Consider the following 14147-nt stretch of genomic DNA (forward strand, 5'->3'; position numbering starts at 1 on the left):
ACAAAAGTATTGTTTATGTTTGCTCCTTATGTTTGCAAATATCAAGTTTTGTTACAATAGTTAGACCTCCCTAAAAGACTTCACCATCAACCTCCCCTTTTGGTGAAAATTCACACCCTTGCTCAAACTTACTCCAATTCCTCACCTCACCCATCTACACATTTCTCAATCCCTAGTTCTCTTGACATTCAACTTATTATTTTTAGTGTGAACTAAGAAATTTCAACATGGTAATGTAGAGGCAGCAAGGTTTTACTCAAAATTTGACAACCAACTTAGTTTAAGGCTTATAGCCCTTAGCTTGCTCAACTCTCCAACCAAATGTCAAAACCCCCAAATGGGACTACACACTATCCAAGGTTTCAAATGTCACTTGTTTCACTATTTTAGAGTGATCTCCCAAGGTTTCTTCAGTCCCAAATTCCTCTTTGCAATCGGGTTCATGCTTTTTGACAAAAACAATCAAAAAGGGCTACTAGCTCGTGGAGGGGTAATTGACACTTATTTTCTTATTCTGCTCAACGATGGCCACATCCTCCAACAAAATTGATTTGGATTGTGTTTTAGAGGTATATGCTAATGGATTTTCATGGTTTAGGCCTCTTTTATTGAAAAATGAGGACTGTCCACTATTTGTGGCACTTTTGTAGGGTTTGGTAGGGTTTAGAACCAATCACTTTGGAAAGTCATTGCAAATATATTAACCAAGCTTCCAAAATGAATTATACCTTCTACCATATCATGTCGGGCCTTTCTTTACTACTGTCCTGCAAGCATTAGTCCAAACACATGTTGCACAAACTAAAAATAGAAGTTAAAATGCCACTGTCACTGTTAAATCTACACTCTTAAAACATTAACACTTCACTCTGAATGCTTCATGGCATGGAAAAACATCAAAAATATCATAAAATTCCCTATAGAAATGAGTTTGAAGAGTTTTCAAACCTTGAAACGTACTTGAAGAACTTGTTGCACTCAATATTAATAAATTCACAAAAACAGTGAGCTCACTGTTTTGCTTACAAACTGAGAATGTTTAATAGGAAAAAGTTGTTGTAACAAACCAAGGTGATTCTCAAAACCCTTGGCCATATGTCTAGACCTCTGCCTCATACATTTGTTCATTCCAAATTGCTTTTGGGTACAACTTTTGAGTTTTTGATCATGCTACTAGCCGAGTAATCAATACTTGTCTAGTATTCACTCAAATCCTTCTTCCAAACATAATTCTGGCACAAAATGAATAATATGTACACTATATACATGCGTAGAAACTTTACTAAATCCATTTTGTGGGATCCCAAACCTAGATTAGTCAAGTTGTTACATTTTGTAACCTCAAACCCTTGACAGGGCAGAGAACACACAAAAGTGAAATAATTTTGTACAACTAATTTGCCAAAGGAAACCAGAACAAAAATCACATAGAGAGAATTGTACAACTACTATGCACACTTTCCAAAAGACACAATACGAACTAGAAGAGCTACAGTATGGACTGTTACTCCAAGGAAGGAAAAACCAAAGAAAAGAGCCAGAATTTCATGTTTTTTTTATTGAGCTTTCTTAATCATTACAATCACCAACCTTATTCAAGGAAAAGGGAGGTCATTTTATAGTCCATCAAGTTAGTTATCAATCCCAATATGTACATGAGGCTTCCACAACTTCATTTTGCAAGAAAAGTCAAAAAACTGACAACTTTGACAATGTTTACAAGCCCAAATGATAACATTTCTTGCTCCAAAAGACATTTTTGACAACCTAACCTCTTCATCTCATCTAAACACTTTAGACATGCTTCAAAACACTTAGAAATTTTTTTTCAATGCTTTGGAAAGCATTATAAGACTTTTTTTGGCAATTTTGAACATGTTTGCCAAAATTTTCAACTCAAAACCTGAAAGGCAAAACTTGACCTCTTGAGCCCAAAATGAGATCCAAACAACTAGATAAGACACATAACAACCTAAAACAACATTATAAACCTAACACAAGACATTACAAACATGAAAGCATTAAATACTAAAAAATGAGAGTTTTACTCAACTAGGTGCTCCTACACCATACTACCCCAAAAACAAAGAAGTCATGTGACTCCTTGAGGTAGAAAAGAAGAAGGGATGCCAAAATTTTGAAAGTAAATTTGAGGTATCCATGTGGCCTCTGAGATAGGCTTATCCTTCCATTTGATTAGATGCTCCATATAGGTGTGATTCCTTGTCTTTTTGAGAATCCTAGAGTCTAGAACCTATTCTGCTTGGGGAATAGAAAGAGAAGGGAGAGATAGATCAAAAAGGGATTGTGGAACATATGAAACTCTTTTAATCTCCTTAGGGTGTCTACCCTTTGAAAGCAATCAAATCTGTAACATTAAAAATGGGAGACAAAGAAACATCAGTAGGCAAATCAACTTTGTAAGCATTAGATCCATACTTAGCCAAGATTTTGCAAGGGCCTATTCTCCTCATCTAAAGTTTGCCTGGAACTCCCTTTTGTAGCCTTTCCTTGTTCAAATGAACCATCACATAATCTCCTATGGAAAATTGAACATCTCTCTTTGTAGCATCCACTCTTGCCTTGACTTTTTGGGAGGTATCTTGAAGAGCCTTTGTCACTTGCTCATGAACCTCCTTCATGGATTGAGCCATGTCATCTGTTGTTCCAATCTTAGGCTTCAAGTTAGTGATATCCCTCAACTCTGTTATACCCCTTGGATGCATACTATAAACAACTTCAAAAGGGCTTTTACCTGTAGACCGATTGACACTATCATTGTAGGCATATTCTGCTTGATGAATGAGTTGATCCCAACTCTACCCATATTCCTTTGTCAAGCACCTAAGCATGTTTCCAAGAGACCTATTCACAACTTTGGTTTGGCCATTAGTTTGTGGATGATAAGCTAAACCAAAAGAGAGATTAGTACCCAATCTCTTCCACAATATTTTCCAGAAATGACCTAGAAACTTAACATCCCTATCTGAAACAATGCTAGTAGGAAAACCATGTATTCTAACAACTTCTTTGAAAAACAAGTAAGAAATATGACTTGCATCATGTGTTGTCTTACAATGAATAAAATGAGCCATTTTGCTAAATTTGTCAACTACTACATAGATGCTATCAAATCCTGCTTGAGTTCTAGGTAACCCTACCACAAAATCTATACTAATGCAATCCGAGGGCCTATGTGGAATGGGAAGAGGCTGATATAAACCAGCATTGGAGGAATTACCTTTTTCTTTTTGGCATACCAAACACTGCTCAACATACCTCCTGGTGTCTTTTTGCATCTTAGGCCAATAATAGAACCTTTGAACCAACTCTATGGTCTTGTTGAGATCAAAATACCCACTTAAACACCAATTGTGCTTCTCCTGAATGAGGTTCTCTCTCATAGAACCCTTTGGAGCACATAACTTTCCACCCCTAGATAACAAACCATCCTACAAAGTGAAATTAGCATATGCACCATGGAAATTATTCTCAAAATCTCGACAAACTTTATAAGCTTTAGCAAAATCATCATCAGTAGGATACATATCTTTAAAACTATCAATACCAATGCTCTGTACTTGAATCTCATGAACAATTAACAACCTTCTACTCAAAGCATCTGCTACTTTATTCAACTGACCCTTCTTATTCTTAAGAGTAAAAGTCTAAGCTTGCCAGTACTCTACCCATTTAACATGCCTATGATTCAGTTTATCTTGTGAGTTGAAGAAACTTAGTGCCTGATTATCTGTGTATACAACAAACTCTATAGGAAGAAGATAGTGTCTCCATTTCCTAAGTCCCTGTACTAGTGCATAGAGTTCTAAATCATAGGAAGAGTACTTTTTCTTGTAATCATTCAAATTCTCACTAAAGAATGCAACTGGTCTATTTTCCTAACTTAAAACAACTCCTACAACAATATTGCTAGCATCACATTCAATACTAAAAAGTTTCTCAAAACTAGGTAAAATGAGCACTGGTTGAGAAGCTACTTTAAGTTTCAATAATTCAAAACCTTTACTGGCTGCATCTGTCCACTAAAATTTTACCTTTACACCCCCTTTGATGGTGTCTAACATTGGAGCACAAATCTCACTGAATCCCCTGATGAATTTTCTATAAAATTGTGCCAAACCATGGAAACTTCTGACATCACTCGCTATCTTAGGAGTTGGCCAACTAGTTATTGCTGCAACTTTAGATTGATCCATTTTCATATTTCCTCCTGATACAACAAAACCAAGATAGACAAGTTCTTTCTTCAAGAAATCACACTTTTCAAGATTAATGGTTAGTTGTCCATCAGATAACTTTCTCAAAACATTAGCTAAATGCTTCAAATCCTCTTCCTTAGTTTTACTGAAAATAAGAATATCATCTAAATACACAACAACTAACTTGCTAATAAAATCATGTAAAACTTCATTCATGAGTCTCATGAATGTGCTAGGAGCATTAGAGAGTCCAAAAGGCATGAAAAGCCACTCATAGAGACCCTCACTCATTTTGAAAGTCGTCTTCCATTCATCACCCTCCTTGATTCTTATCTGATGGTAACCACTCTTCAAGTCATCACCCTCCTTGATTCTTATCCGATGGTAACCACTCTTCAAGTCAATCTTACTGAAATACTGTGCACCCCCCAAACAATCCATCAAATCCTCTATCCGTGGTTTGGGAAATCTGTATCTAATGGTGATCTTGTTTATGGCTCTAGAATCTATGCAAAGTCTCCATGTTCCACCCTTCTTAGGTGCCAACACTGTAGGTACTGCACAAGGACTAATGCTTTTCCTAATCAGCCCTTAGTCTAAGAGTTCTTATATTTGTCTTGCTACCTCTTCATTTTGTTCAAGGGTCATCTTATAGGCTGCCTTATTGGCTAAAGAGGATCCAGGTATGAAATCAATCTGATGGCTAATGGCTCTAGGAGGTGGTAAGGCTGCAGGTGTACCATCACTGATTATTTCTTTGAAGTTATCAAGGATTTGTTGCACCTCATATGGTATCTCAACTTTCTTGTCTACCTTTTCTTCCTTGGGTTTCACTATGAGTGCAAATCCCACCTTCACCTTCTTCTAGTGTTTTTATGAATTCTTTCTCATTCACTAACAAGATATTAGGCACTTTATTGTTGCTCTATCCTTCCTCATTGAGGGATTGAATTTTATAGGTTAATCCATCTTTCTGAAATGAGTAGGAGTTTCTTTCGCCATCATGTTGTGCTTTTCTGTCAAACTGCCATGGTCTACCCAATAGTAGGTGGCAAGCATCCATAGGAAGGATGTCACATAGGATTCTATCTGCATAGCCACCTATGTGGAAATCTACCCAGGCTTGCTCATTTACTAACACATGTTGTCCCTTATTTAACAATGTGACCTTGTATGGCTCCTTATGTTGTATCCTAGGTAGTTTCAATTTGCTTATTGCTTCCTCTGATATGATGTTATATGTGGATCTTGAATCTATGATCACCTTACACACCTTTCCCATGATTTTACACTTAATCCTGAACAATGCTCTTCTCTATGAGACCTTTGTACTATGTGGCTTCTTCATTAACACTCTCTTGATCACTAAACTCTCCCCATCTTCTGAAGCCAGGTTCAATGCAGAAGTTCTAGTATTCCCTCCATCTATCTAAACATAATTTACCCTCTTCTCACTTCCATAGGATGAAGTAGGCTTCTCTGGGAATCTATAGGTAGGGTGGCCCAACTTTTGACAGTTATAGCACTTCATGGTTGAGAAGTAGGACCCTCTCCCTGGTCCATTAGATCTGCCCCTACTCGGGTTGCTTGATCCCCTACCCCTATAGTTGGGTTTTCTCTAAGAATCCCCACTTTTCTCTATAAGTTTAGACTCTCCCTGGGATTGTTGATCTATGATCCTTCCCCCAAAACTGCCTCCATGGCCTCTACCATCTCTTCCCCTACCTCTTCCTTTGTTGTTTTGTTCTTGCTTTCTCCTACTTTTCTCTTTCACTTTAAGTGCTAGTTGATAGCACTTGTGTACTGTTTGTGGGCATAAAAAACTCATCTCTTCTTGGATGTTCCATCTTAATCCATTCAAATATCTTACCACTTTTATGCTCTCATCGTCTACTACTCTGGATCTCATGCACAGTTTTTGAAACTCCTTAGTGTAGCTACTAACATCTAGGTCTTTTTGTCTCAAATTTTGTCTTTTCCTATGAAGTTGGACTTCATAGTCTTCAGGAAGGTAGGTTTCTTTTATTTTGGCTATCATTGCTTCCAGGTGGATATTGGTTGCTTACCTTCTTTCACCCTTTCATCTTGGATGAACTTCCACCAAGTTAAGGCTTCCCCTCTCAACCTTGATTTTTCTACCTTAACCTTTTGTGCTTCAGCTATTCCATCACATTCAAAATGGTTTTCTAGACCTTCAATCCACTCTATAAGAGCATCTGGATCCATCTTTCCATTGAAAAAGGCCACTCCTTCTAAGGTTTTACCACTCATAGCTCTCAAGGCTTTCAAGAATGGTTCTTGCTCAATAACAGGGTCAGGTATGGGAACCTCATCTTCTATGGCTACCATTTTACCCTATTCTCCAACCTTATCATGGACTTCTTCAGTCTTGACTTCTACTTTAGCTAGTTTCATTGCTAGTTGATCTAATATTTCTCTGAGTGCCCTATTTTCCTCCTCTTGGTCTTCGACCTTCTTGGCTAACTTAGCATTATTCACAATGTTTTCCTAATGATCCTTTTCTGCTGAACCTTTTGTTGGCTCTGATACCATTATGATAGGGAGATTGATAGGTAAGTGCTCAAAAGGCCAGTTTTGGTCAAGAAGTTACAATAGGAAACAAAAGTATTGTTTATGTCTGCTCCTTATGTTTGCAAATATCAAGTTTAGTTACAATAGTCAGACCTCCCTACAATACTTCACCATCAACCTCCCCTTTTGGTGAAAACTCACACCCTTGCTCAAACTTACTCCAATTCCTCACCTCACCCATCTACACATTTCTCAATCCCTGATTCTCTTGACATTCAACTTATTGTTTTTAGAGTGCACTAAGCAATTTCAACATGGTTATGTAGAGGCAACAAGGTTTTACTCAAAATTCGACAACCAACTTAGTTTAAGGCTCATAGGCCTAAACTTGCTCAGCTCTGCAACCAAAGGTCAAAACCCCCAAATGGGACTACACATTGTCCAAGGTTTCAAATGTCACTTGTTTCACTATTTTAGAGTGATCTCCCAAATTTTGTTAAGTCCCAAATTCCTCCTTGCAATTGGGTTCATGCTTTTTGACAAAAACAATCAAAAAGGGCTACTAGCTCCTGGAGGGGTAATTGACACTTGTTTGCTTATTCTGCTCAATGATGGCCACATCCTCCAACAAACTTGATTTGGATGGTGTTTTAGAGGTATATGCTAATGGATTTTCATGGTTTAGGCCTTTGTTATTTAAAAATGAGGACTGTCCACTATTTGTGGCACTTTTGTAGGGTTTGGTAGGGCTTAGAACCAATCACTTTGGAAAGTCATTGCAACTCTATTAACCAAGCTTCCAAACTGAAGTATACCTTCTACCATATCATGTAGGGCCTTTCTATACTATTGTCCTATAGGCATTAGTCGAAACACATGGTGCACAAACTGAAAATAGAAGTTAAAATGCTACTGTCACTATTAATTCACTGTTAAATCTGCACTCTTAAAACATTAACACTTCACTCCAAACGCTTCATGGCATGGAACAACATCAAAAATCTCATAAAAGTCCCTATAGAAATGAGTTTGAAGAGTTTTCAAAACTTGAAAGGTACTTGAAGAACTTGTTGCACTCAATATTAATAAATTCACAAAAACAGTGAACTCACTGTTTTTATTACAAACTGAGAATGTTTAATAGGAACAAGATTCTCTAACAAACCAAGTTGATTCTCAACACCCTTGGCCATATGTCCAAACCTCTACCTCATACATTTGTTCACTCCAAATTGCTTTTGGATGCAAATTTTGAGTTTTTGATCATGCTACTAGCCGAGTAATCAATACTTGCCTAGTATTCACTCAAATCCTTCTTCCAAACACAATTCTGGGACAAAACAAAGTATATGTACACTATATACATGCGTACCAACTTGACTAAATCCATTTTATGGGATCCCAGACCTGGATTAGTCAAGTTGTTGCATTTTGTAACCTCAAACCCTTGACAAGGCAGAGAACACACAAACGTGAAATAATTTTGTACAACTAATTTTCCAAAGGAAACCAGAACAACAATCACTTAGAGAGAATTGTACTACTACTATGCACACTTTCCAAAAGGCACAATACGGAGTGTTACTCCAAGGAAGGAAAAACCACAGAAAAGAGCCAGAATTTCATCTTTTTTTTATTGAGCTTTCTTAATCATTATAATCACCAACCTTCTTCAAGGTAAAGGGAGGTATTTTTATAGTCCATAAAGTTAGTTATCAATCCCTGTATGGACATGAGGCTTCCACAACTTCATTTTGCAAGAAAAGTAAAAAAAATAACAACTTTGACAATTTTTACAAGCCCAAATGACAACATTTCTTGCTCCAAAAGACATTTTTGACAACCTAACCTCATCAACTAATCTAAACACCTTAGACATGCTTCAAAACACTTATCAAACATGTTTCAATGCTTTGGAAAGCATTAGAAGACTTTTTTTGGCAATTTTGCACATTTTTGCCAAAATTGTCAACTCAAAGCCTGAAAGGCAAAACTTGACCCCTTGAGCCCAAAATTAGATCCAAACCACTAGACAAGACACATAACAACCTAAAACAACATTATAAACCGAACAGAAGACATTACAAACATGAAAGCATTAAATACTCAAAAAGGAGAGTTTTACTCAATGAGGTGCTCCTACACCACCACCTAAAGGGAGTATGTGTATTTTTCATCTCACCGATGAACATGAAGGTAGTTCATGTCCTCAGATGGTGAATTATGCATAATTGATGAACTATAAAGATACCCCAAATGAGTGGAGTGAAGAATAATCTTTAAAGCAACTTGGTGACTCTGAAATCCACTTCCTAGAGTATGAGTGAGATTCAGAAAGAGGAGGTGATATTTTGGTTACTTTAGAAGATCCTTTGTGTGTTGTGCTTACAATAAATCATCAAAATGTGAAACCAAAGGGTGTCTCTTCATCTTTTTATATGAGTTTCAAAGGTAAGGAGATTATTTCAAAATTTCACAACAATGATAAAAAACTACAAGAGTCTCCATTGTTAAGGTCTATTGAAAAGGAAAGTTCATTTGATATTGTAGAATTTTGTAAATCTTCTCAAATTCAAATTACACCTACCAAGTACCTTTAGCTAAATCCCAAATAACTAGATAGGCTCGTTCAGTTCATAAAAGGAAATAATGTGCTACAAGCTAAAGGAACACAACAGTCAGTGAACTCCATATTGCCTACACAGAGTAATGAATCAGTTCACCCTATTGCTCATGAAAAGGTGCCTAAAATAGTTGCTCTCCAAATAGATGATTCTTTGTCTACCCTTGAGTCAAATGAACCCTTTTACATATCATTGTTCATAAATGGTCATAAGTTAAATAATTGTATTATAGATTTAGTTATGTTTGATAATATAATGCCTTTTGCAGTAGCTAAAGAATTAGGGTTGTCCCTGACAAAAACATTTGGCAGATGTTACTCTATGGATTCAAAATAGATTCCTCTGTTAGGACAAATTAAGAATGCTCAAGTGGTTCTTGTTGGCCACCTGAACAAAAAAATTAAGTTGACTATTCTGATAGCTAACTGTTGGCATTATGTGAACTGGCATGAAGACATAATAATATTGTATGTTGTCATTGATGTCAATATGAGACATAGTGTGAACCCACACATGTGATAAGTGAAGAAAGAGGTACCGGCATGTGTGTGAACCAGTATATGCCAAAGTGAAGCGGCACATTTGTTCAAGGTGAATCGGCATGTAGTTATGAGAACCGACACATGGAAGCATTGTACGGCTACCGGTTGGTAGGTAGCTTCCACTTCAGGGTTTCCGGTTGGAGCAACTCAAGTTTGTGTGACTCAATCGGTGATCTTTGTGTGATGAGTTAGCAGTATGATGGAGGACAGATCATGTTGCCACATAAGCTCTGTGCGCACGAAGGATCTTGCATGAAGAAGACTATTCCTATCTACCTCGAGAATGTGCGAAGTCTATCAAATGGTGATAACACGTGATGGGTTATCAGCCACCATGAAAACGGTGGATAATGGATGATGGAGAATGTCTTGAGATCAACTCAAGACTAGTGCATTTAATGCAGTATGATTCAACGGTTAGGATCGAACCATTTGAATTGCTCAACCTAATAGGTTTAGGGTTTAGGGTTTTTGCTACCAACCTGTATGTTCCCTATAACGTCAATGTTAGGTTTCTGTCTGAGGTTGTTGGCAAAAGTTGTGAGTGTGTATCCAAGGGAAGTGATACGTGATTCTTACTAGACCAAAGGAGAGAAGAGATATCTGCAAAGTGAATGTGCAGAAGGTGAAGAGGAGAGAAAATGGATCTGCATTAGCATTGAGTGTTTTCAATAGATCATTGTAATACCTATTGATCTCTAACCACTTCAACAGTCGTAAAATCCTCTAACAGGGTAGCCTTAACTGGCTTGATTCAAAATCCCTTAAATCGGGTGGTCTTAACCAGCTTGTTTCAAATCCCTTAACCAGGTAACTCTAAGCTAATGAGTTCTGAGAAGCTAGAGAAGCTTAGGAGATCCTTTCAGCTATTGAGTTCTCAAAATCCTCTAACAAGGAGACCCTACTAGGTTTAACCCTTAACTGGGTATCCCTTAACCGGGTGATCCCTAACAGGATCGGTTCCTGCCAGAACCTATTGTAATGTTCTTAATCGGACAAGTTTCCTAATAGAGCAGACTTCTAAAGAGTTCAAAAAGCAGCTTGTGGGTATTCATCCCCATCGTGGTTTTTCCTAGTTGGGTTTCCATGTGGAAAATATGTGTGTCATGTGAAATGCTTTTGTCTTGTGATGCTTTGTTTTATCTGTTATGCACATGAAGGTTCTATGTTTTATGCCTGTCTATAAAACATATTGAACTCACTGTTGTGAAGATTTGATGGTTAAGTCTACTAGTTCATGCATGTGAATATTATGATAATGTGGTATTGAGCTAAGAGAAAAACTTATTGAGTGACCGGTTCATGACTGATTGAGCTATACTGGATGTTACCGGTTGCACTTTGTCTTATCGGTATCTCTATTTATTAGTCATTTGGAGTGTTTGTTGTCAAACTAGTTTTTGACTGTATTTGTGTTGGTACTGATTCACCCCTCCCTCTCAGTACCAGTTTGGTACTAGTGGTTCATAATTGAGTTATCAATTGGTATCAGAGTGCTCCAGGCCCTCTATGTTGTAAGCTTAACCGCTTGAAGAAAAGATCCTAGCCAAATGATGAAGAGGGAAGGTCCAAAGTTCAACAGGGAAAACTTTGGTATATGGAAAGACAGGATGAAGATATTCATCAAAAGTATGGGTGTTCAACACTGGAGTTATGTTGAAAATGTATATGTTGTTCCTACCGGTACTCTCACTGATGACCAAAAGAGAGAGATACAAGAATATGGGCAACTCATGGAAGCCCTCATCAATAGTCTATCTGACATTGAGTTTATTGATGTTCAAGACAAGGAAAATCCCAAAGAAGTATGGGATGCTCTTGAAAATATCTATGGTGGTGATGAGCATGTTAAACAGGATAAGGAAGAGAGCTTGAGAGGAAAGTTTGAAGATATGAGGATGGTTGAAGGAGAGACCATTCAGCAGTATGGAATAAGAATCAAAATAGTTGTTGGAGAAATAAAGAGTGCAGGTGGAAAAATAGAAGATTCCACTGTGGTAAGTAAAGTCCTGAGATCCCTATTGCCAATCTATGCAATAAGGGTTGTTGCTATTTAGGAGCTAAGATCAATAGCCAAGTCTAAGGCATCCTTGGACTCCATCATAGCCAAGTTGACAGCCTATGAGCTGAATAGTTTTGATGGTAGTGTTCAAAAGATAGAATCAACTTTTAAAGCCTCTACTATACCATCTAGAAAAGGAAAAGAGACTAGCACTAGTGGGGAACCTAATCAGAATAGAGAAATGAAGGATGAGGATTTTCTAATGGAGTTTGAAGCTCTTCTTGCTAGGAGATTTCCAAAAGGAACCGGTAAATACAAAAGTAAGCTTCCTTTGAAATGTTTCTCCTGTAACCAGATAGGACATATTGCTATGAACTGTCCTAATAGTGACAACAAGGATAAACTGGAAAGGTTCAAGAAATTCAAAGGAGGAAACCGAAGAAATTGTTTTGTGGTAGTTGATGAAGGTGTCACAAATGAGGAATCAGAAGAGGAAGAGAATGAAGACATTCTGTTCATTGCTATAAAGGAAGATGTGGTAGACAAGAAGGCTCTTGTCTCCCGGTTTGATGATTCCAATGAATGGATCATTGACAGTGGCTGTTCTCACCATATGACTGGTGATTGAAGCAAGTTTCTATCCTTGGAAGAGTATGATGGTGGAGTGGTTTGCTTTGGCAATGATGCACCTTGCATGGTAAAAGGTAGAGGGTCCATCTCTTTGAATGGAAACAGTAGTGCTGACAATGTGTACTAGTTTGATGGTCTCAGACACAACCTTCTAAGTGCTGCCCAGCTAAATGACAATGGTCTCACTCTGCAATTCAAGAATGGAATTTGTAGAATCAAAGGTAAAGATGGTAAATTGGTAACTTATTTCATCTGAATGCAAATATAAGTACATGTCTTATGGCTAAGATTGATGATAGTTGGATATGGCATAGGAGATTCTGCCATGTGAACTTTGACAACATTGTGAAGGCTAGTAAGATCAAGGCAGTTAGAGGGTTGTCGATGTTGAGCAAACCAGATAATACCCTGTGAAGAGAATGTCAATTGGGAAAAATGTCTTCCTCAACCTTTAAAGGTAATTCTTTCACTACTGACAACTTGCTTGATCTTGTGCATACTGATTTATGTGGTCCTATGAAAACTAGAAGTGTTCAAGGTGATATGTACTTCATGATTCTCACCGATGACTGCTCAAGAATGATTTGGGTCACATTCTTGAAAGACAAGTCTGAAGCTTTTGGTAAATTCAAAGCATTTAGAGCATTAGTGGAGAAGGAATGCGGTAAAAGGATCAAATTTTTAAAAACTGATCAAGGAAGGGAATTCACTTCCAATGAATTTGACAAGTATTGTGAAGAATTTTTTCATCAAGAGACAACTGTCTACCCCCTGGACTCCATAGCAGAATGGCCTAGCAGAGAGGAATAACCGGACTATGGTTGAAGCAGCTAGAACTATGTTGATCCAAGGAAAGGTTGCTCACACCTTTTGGAGAGAAGCGGTGAGCACTGCAGTTTACACTATGATCCGAGTACTCATCAAAAAGGGTAAGGACAAAACTCCTTATGAGTATTGGACCTGTAAGACTCCTGTGGTAAACTACTTTAAGGTATTTGGTAGCAAATGTTACATCAAGAGGAGTGAACATCAGGGAAAATTTGAAGCTAAATGTGATGAAGGAATATTTCTAGGATATTCCACCAAGAGTAAAGCTTTCAAGTGCTACAACAATAGGACTCAGAGAATTATGGAAAGCATCAATGTAAGAGTTGATGAATCCTCTGAGAAGACTAAGAAAACTGACAGTGAGCAAGTTGTAAATGAACCAGTTGCAACCTTCTAGGAACTAGTTGTCAGTCAACCTAGTACTAGTAACGGTGTTCCTAACCCGATGAATGCTGATACTGATGAAGATGAGGATGAAGAAAAGCAAGAAGAACCAATTAAGACCATTCCTCGGTATGTCAATTTGAATCATGATCCCGAGAAGATCATAGGTGATAAGGATGCAGGAATCCTTACTAGAAGAAAGATCAGAGAAAACTTATGTATGATCTCTGAATTTGAGCCTAAGTCATTCAAAGAGGCTCATAAAGATGAAGATTGGATCAAGGCAATGGAAGAAGAACTTGACCAGATAGAGAAAAATGGTACATGGTCCTTGGTATCTAGACTGGAGCATAAAAATGTCATTGGCACCAAATGGGTGTTCAGA

Source organism: Cryptomeria japonica, chromosome 7 (genome assembly GCF_030272615.1).
Source record: "Cryptomeria japonica chromosome 7, Sugi_1.0, whole genome shotgun sequence".
Taxonomy (NCBI): Eukaryota; Viridiplantae; Streptophyta; class Pinopsida; order Cupressales; family Cupressaceae; genus Cryptomeria; species Cryptomeria japonica.